The following is an 8,101-nucleotide window of genomic DNA, read 5'->3' on the forward strand; positions in this document are numbered from 1 at the left end:
ATTGACACAGCTGCATCTGGGCAGTTAACAACTCAGGCAGCCTACAGATCCAAACCAAACTTCCTAGTGTCCTGTCTTCTTGAACAGTTTTAGGAACACATTGTACGCATTATAGTTATAATGGTAATACATACTGTACTTATAGAGAGAGCAGGAAAGAAGACAATCAAAGAACATACAACATGCTCACTCTTGCAAAGTGATCAAGGGAAACTGACTGACCCAGAAAATCAAAGAAAGGCTCTAGGTCTACATCTGCATTGGATATGAATCAATAACAGAAATAAAATGGTTCAATCAAAATATGAGAAACCTCCATTAATTATTTAAATCAATAATAAAACATGAACCATTTCTTTTTTTATGATATCTACCCTGATACATCTGGAAAACTATATTTTCCTTAGGCTACAGGTTAAGATTACAACAAAAGAGAATATCATTTAGCCTGCAACATTATGTAGATTATTCCTAGTTCTGTAACTGGAGAGAGTACAGTAGCTGACAGACGATGCAGTAGTTCCCAGTTGGAGTGTGGTCAACCACACGACCCATCTCATATTTACAACATCAGGATGCGCTCTTGTCTGAACCACAATTAGGCTTTTAAGAGGCTTAATTTGGACTGCAAACAAACTGAAACACCATAAGTGTGTCTGCGACTCCGGAGTAAATACAGTGAATTGCACTGCTGTGCGTGAAGGACTGACTGCCAAGAGCACTTGGTTTTGCGGGAGAAAAGTTAAAGGTGACATTTGTTCAGAATTAGGCCATGTCAGGTTTAGTGGCTGGAAGGGAAACACACACCTGTTGGTGTCCAGAAACGAAGCCTTTGTTATGACTCACCTCTGAAAAGAGAGTGTGAAGGAGGCAACCTGGGCTTCTGTAAAAGTATTACTTTCTCATGTGCGCAACTTGACATCTGTACTGTTTCTCCAGCCGTTGCAGATGTAACAAATCACATATAAACGCGAATTAAATTGACAGGATTCATTTTATTACCCATATAGCTTTTTATCCACTGACAAGTGAACACGTGCAGCTGGTACTGTACACTTCAAAGTAGCAAATTCTAAAAAATCCTATCTCAAATGCCTCTTAAATCCCCCTTTCTGTGCAACTTGTGTCCTTCTGCAGCCATTATGTGCAATTTGCCTTGAACTACTGTTAAAGTAAACACATTTAGAGTGTTAATGGCAATACCTGAGAGGATCCAGGAATGCTAAACATCTTTCCACTCTGCATTTTCTGCGGCTTGATGTTAAACCGGCCGTATCATCTTTCAGGGGGAAAATGAAGGAACACACTATGAGGCTTAACACCACGGCCACTTTGAAATAAAAAAGGGCTTTTCTTTTTTACTTGTCTTAGAGAAACACAATACACAAACAGACAGTGGGATAAAACTGCTGAGTCCCTGTGTCTCTGTTATTTTCCAAAATGATCTTTTCACTGGTTTACTTATAAATGGAGTCATCGGGGAGATTTTCTTTCTTTTCCTTGGCCGAATGTGTACTGAGCTATGTTGGCGACGTAAGAATGCATTTCTTATTTTGAATCCCTCTCTGCCTCGCACTGAATATGTTTGGCCCTGATGCAATTTATTAATATTTTAGTCAATAATATTAATAAGAATACTTAAAACCTCAAACATTAGTAATTTCATAAGCTTGAAACATCAACATCATATATACACATTGTACAACTTCATGTAACATACTGTACTGTGCAGCGGCAGTAACAAGCAACCTTCAGAAAAAATCAGGCCATCCATTTAGTGAGACTGTTATATGTACACCAGTTAAGAACAGTTCCTTGAGTTAAGAGGATTTTATTTGCAGCAGCTACACAGACACAGGTACAGCACATGAGCATACAAAAGGTCAAACCTAACAAATACTTCTCAGGTGGAATGCAGAAAAGGATGTTATTGCCTATTTTATCATCCCTGTCAGCAACTATGCTGTGGTCCACATACAGAATTCCCCTAAACAGCTGTGAATAAGGCTAATCTTTTAAATGGGATTTTGAAAAGGTTTAGAGAAGCTGGGATTTTCAATAAACACAGACATACTATATACAGTATGTGAAAGAGAGACTGAGAAGTACAGAGTAAGAAAAGAGGATACTGTTCAACACATGACTGAGACCACAGTGCACTAGAGCACTCCAGACCAGGTACTTGGTCAACTACCACACTACTGAGGGATGTCACATCACTGCTCCTTAACTAAAAGGCATATCAGGGTAGGTGACAATTTTTACACAGAGTAACAAGGTAGAAAAAGGGCATTGATTTGCAAAAGGGTTCATAAGCCATTTGCCATTGTTGATATGCTATGGATTCTGGTGAAAAGAACCAAATGAAAACACAGCTCTTACCTCCACACAGCAGTCAACCACGCGGTCCTCTCATGATAAGGCAGTAGAGGTTTCCTGCGACAGTGTGAATGACCATGACAAAGCCTCCAGATAATCGTGGCCCTAAAGCCACGAAAGCGAAATACCAAGACATAACATAAAGATCATGCGCTTTTGCGAAGTTGTGGGGGAAATCAGGGTACCCAATAACCACATTTTGGTCTGCATTTCCTCAGTGTTTTTTTTCCTCTGTCCAAGGACACCATCAAGCCAGTTTGACAAAACCAGCAGCTCCAGCTTGTGGCAATTGGTTTCATCTCTCTTTTCAAATTCTATCCTATGCTTCAGCAAGAGTCTGCTCTCTGAAAATTGTCAATTTGTGATATGCATATGCTCCCTTATTATGAATAGTATGTGAGATTACTTTCCATTCTCCTCAAAACATCAAAATAAGCCTCAACAGTCTTCCTTGTTAGATATGAATTACTATCCTGCACCATGAGCCTCCAGTCCTGGTAAAAAGAGGTTTTCATTCCAAAACCAAAAACGTCTCCCACCTCTTCAGGTGCTGAAGAATGAAAGAGACACAACTGCTATCATGGACCTGGACTGGAGACCCCTTTAAAAGCAGTGATATTGTGATAATATGCATTAAGACACTGGGTTCGTGTTTATGGATTTTGCCATAGTTGTGACGTTTTACGTCGAAACAGTAAACTTATCTCACAGTAACTGCGTGAATTTATGTTTTTCTTGTTGTTGCATCCTAACAGGATAAAGTTAAGAGTGATTTACAGGTGTAACAAATTCATTGATACAAAAATTCCTTACATGGTAGAAAATATACACTTCACTGGCTAGGCTGAATATGCCAATATATTTCTTTAATCATTAAAACGTGTGTAATTTTTCTTATCTCTCTCCAGATGTTACTGTAAAGCCATTTATTGTAATGTTAAAACATATCAGACCATATTTGGTTTGTCTTATATTCACGTAACCTATTGCACTTAAGATTACAATATTGCTTAAAAATAAACACCACCTAAAATGTCTAAAAAAAAACACCGATCTCCATTTTTAAAACAGCTACTTCCAAACTATTTTTCAGTGTTGGATCGTTTGGAGCTTGTAGCTTTGTAGGAACTGTACTTATAAGAAAAAGGGCAAAAAGGTGTTGAATTTAACAACAGTGTAATTCACTACGACGCTAAACACAGCAAAAGCTTTGTACTGAGCAGGACGATTACGGTGCTTTATCTTATAAGTCAAATCTTAATTTACTTAATAAAATGTATAATTCCATTTCTCAGTTCAGAAATCCAATGTTAATCCTTAAGAAGCGAAAAGCAAATTAAGAAGAAATGGTTATCTTTCAATTAGGCTCCCAGAAGCTTTAAGTAACAGCCTATAATTCTATTTAATGATAAAAATAAAATCATTAGTCACCCTGTCTCGTGCCTGATGGGACAATCTTCTGGGGGGACCTCAATGGCCACTCGCGCCGCCTTTATTTAATTAGAAAAATAGTTTGTTTTTCCCCATGACTTCAGAAATCCTCCGGGTAGGAATTAATCAAGTCCTCGAGCTTGGCTGTCTAATAAACTACTGGGTTTTGTGGTTTAGCTTACATTATGTAAAAGAAAAAAATATATATGAACTTCTTTGGACAACGCAGTTTTGTTATAAGTGCTTTTGGGATGTTTAATAGCGATTGTCTCATTGGTGTTTTCAGAAATCTAACGAGTACCAGACATTCATCTGTAAATTAATGTAGGTGTTTGTGAAACCATAAGAGCCACACCAGTATTGGCAGTAATATTTGCTTGCGTTTGCGTACCTTGAACGTCGTCATTTAGCGCAGAAAATATATAATTCCACGAAATATTTTAAAATTTTGAAATTTTGTCTTTATAGATAACTGCATTTTATAGAATAAATTGAATTTATGGATATTCAGCTAGGTTGAACTTTTTTTCTTATACTAGATATACTATTCACATTACATACTATAAAGCTAAAACAACTTTAGACTACCTCTATTTCTAGGACAGTGGCAATAATTAAGGGATATCATCTGTACGTAAAACACTTGGTGCAACGTTTTTTGGAATATATTTGTGTGTTTCCCCTATAGGAAATGAGATCTAGTTAGAATAGTGTTAGTTTTTTAATGTGAATTGAAGATTTCCCCTGGCAGTCGATGGACATCAATGGTGACTGAAAAATCTGTCGGTGTCATTGATGTGCAGTTATTGATGTGATAGAGACATCCCCTGCTTTAATATATACAGTAGGAGAGCAAAGCTTGTGTTGGTTAACCCCCGGTTTGTAATCTCCAGAAAGTTTTAGAACATCTACAATAACCTGGATATTTTCCAAATGTGATGAGTTAAGGGCAAAGAGTAGTTCTCTGAAACTGTCTGAGCTCAGTCCCTTTGCATAGATCTGCTGCAGTCTTGTCCACAGACCACAGAGAATAAAAACATCCCATAAAAAAAGTGTTACCTGGGAGCATAATGATCTTTGTTGCAATTTTGAGAGTGTTTTTTCTTGTTTTCTGCCCTAGAAAAAGACATTCACTTTTTGATTTGTTTGTATTTAATTATATCCCTGATACTTGAGTGCTTTTTACTGTATCGTTTATAATTGGTACATTCTATTATTTTGAAAGCTCAACAGCCTGAACATGTTGCTTGTATCTTAAATTGGCAAAGAGATACACAGATTACTTGGTTATTGGCTCTAGAGAGCCAGAGTCCAGCAGGTTTCATTCCAAAATCGTCAGCTTCTATACACTTAGAAAAACCACTGAAGCTGACGATTTGTTCAAAATGAGCACTTTGGGGATTGTCTGAAATGAAAATGCCAACATCCGGTAGCTCTCAAGGACTGCAGAGTTAATTGAGTATTTAACTTACTAAACTGTGCAAAAAGTGTGTGCAAAATTCCATATTTCAAATTTCACACCGTGTCTCTGAAAACTGATATTTTAAGTGGTTCAGTAAGATCTGTAGAGCTGTCTTTTTTCAGAGACCAGGAATGATCACCTATGCTTTATGCATATTTATAACATGAATTATAAAAACTGATTAAAGTAAGCAGTATGCCACCTATCAGAGTGGAAAGTACAGTATGGTATTGACCAGCAGAATCTGTAGAATGCTTTTGTAAATTCATCAAGGCTACGAAGGGAACTATTTACTGTGCACTGGCACCTGCAGTAATACTACATTTGTGAAGGAGTTTCATTCTCCTTTTCTGAAATTTTGTTAGGCTTCTTGAGAAAACATAACTGTTAGGCCGCAAAGATTCCTGTAAAGTCTCCACAAGCCGCACTGTAAGGGTTCACTGCCATGGTCAAATAAACACTGAGGCAGTCCTAGTCTAAACCTGCTGCTTTTATTTTTAAAACACCTTTTGTTCTGCCTCCTTCTTTAAAAAGGTCTGCTTTGTGTTTTCGGCAGTGCTGAATTATAAATAGGATTTTTCTCAGCAAATAAAAAAGTACAAGCCACTGAAAGCGGTACTAGAAAGTTCAATACCAGACGAGACCAGCTGGCAAAGCTGAAAAACATCGGTTACACCGCGTTTTTAAAAAGCTTTGAAGGTCACTAGTCCCACAGAGACGGTGTTTTGTCGCCCTCTTTTGGTGAAAGAAAACATGGCATTCGTTTGTCACATATTTTCGGTCGAGTATGATGTCTCTAACCACATATTAAAAAACGCGTTTCTTGGGACTGATATAATAATACATGAAGAGAAAGCGTGCGTCCACACTAAAAATTAAAGGACTAAAGACTATAGCAAACTGCATAAAAATGCAAAGATTTTTTTTTATATAACAGCTTGATCCACGGTACCGTTATTCAACGTTTTCTAATCCACACTGTTATTTAGTATATGAAGACACGTATGGTAGAGAGCTTAATATCTTCACTCGCGTTATCTACACTGACTCTGGTAACATGCGCGTGTATTACAATACTTTAATCTAGCAACTGACCTCACTGCAAATAGATGAGTACATTTTGTGAATTGCAATTCTAATTTTAAGATAACGTAGTTAAGTTTTCACAGATCTTCCAAATCAAGTTTCCAGGTTAATTCAATAACAGAACTCCATCATATTGCTTAATCAATAGTTTGAAGTTCAGTTGTCTGGTCTTTTGTTACTAAAATATTAAGGTGAAGTTATTAGTATTGTCTTCTACTTATAACCACAGAAGTAACTCAAAATATAGGCTTACATGTACTGTACATATATATGGAGGAAGAGAAAGAAAACTATTCTAGCCACTTTTAGAAACATGACTTCCTTTAGTAATTCCAACCCCTGAGCTTCAAGCGACAACTGCAACTAAGGTACCCTACGATAATCTGACTTAATAAATTCCTGCGGCCAAAAAAGTATTAAAACAGGGAGAAAATTTCATGTAAAAAATGATTAAGCTACTAATTAAGCTGTTTAGGACTTGTTTCCCCTACCACTAATGATAATTAACATGCAAATGAGCTCGGGGAGAAGGGTAAGGCCCAGCGGTCTGCAGTTCGTTACCGACTTAATTACTGCTTGAACAGTAAAACATCACAGTTATAAATGGCAGCATTTCAGGTAATGGGCAGCACGATAATTAGGGTTATGGCATGCTGCAAAACATTTTTTTCCTTCTCTGGTGATAAATGGTGATCCGCCATGATGTGCTTTGACACACAGTTCAATTAAAAAAAAACTACAGAAAAACAATTAGATGAGCATTTGAGCTAAGCAAAAACCATTCAAGCCTCTGACTTATTTTTCTGTTAAGCAACGGGTTCCAAGGAAAAGTACACTAATTAGGCCCAGGACTATAGGAAACTACCGAAAAGGTCAGGGCTGATTCTCAGATTTTCAGTACAAAGCACGACGGCTTGTTATTGGCCGAAATTCCTCTCGCACAAACTATCCTCCTCTTGCTCGCCCAAACAATCTTAAGAATCGCATCACAGAGAATTGGAAATGAACTAGGAGGAAGGCATTCTGACCGATTGGATCATCTGACTCATCCTGTAAACGGGGTTAGATTAATTAATTGTATTACGAAGCAACGCTATTTTTGTTTTTGCAGCTGTAACAGTTCAACCAGGGGTGGCACCACCCAACAGACCACAACACGTTTTCAAAGAGGGATTGTGGGTCAGAACCTCCTAGAGCTGGCAGAGAATTAGCAGCACAAAAACAACTGTAGCAGTGCCAGTTTTTTCCCAGTGTGTTCTGTATATAATGATTTAAAAGACCATTCATTATCCATAAAGAAAATGCATCCAAGCACTACAGGTTACGTCTTGTTTTGTTCTTCACTTATGGGGTGCCCTCCTTGCTAGGTATGTCCCCTCAAAGGAAGATGCCATTTTGTAGAACCAGAACTGCTTATCAACATCACATATTGCAGTATGCAAATGTCCTCAATACTTTGTGTCATCATTTTTAGCTTAAGGTGTTCTCAACTCGCAACCAGGAAATTCTAATAACATGATTAAAATCAAGACAGTCACTTCATCCCAGGAGGAACATTTAGGGCAGTTTATTATCCAGTTATTATTCCTGATGTGCTGGATTTAGCATTTTTAAATCACCAATGAAAAAGTGCACGTTTTATAAAGTTTGTGAGATGTTCATTTAAGTACTTCATTTAACCCTGACTCTATTGCCTAACTTTGCCCATAAAATGTACAAATGCTTTATTGAAATAAGATTAAT

The sequence above is a fragment of the Lepisosteus platostomus genome, chromosome 23 (genome assembly GCF_059453375.1).
Source record: "Lepisosteus platostomus isolate fLepPlt1 chromosome 23, fLepPlt1.hap1, whole genome shotgun sequence".
Lineage (NCBI taxonomy): Eukaryota > Metazoa > Chordata > Actinopteri > Semionotiformes > Lepisosteidae > Lepisosteus > Lepisosteus platostomus.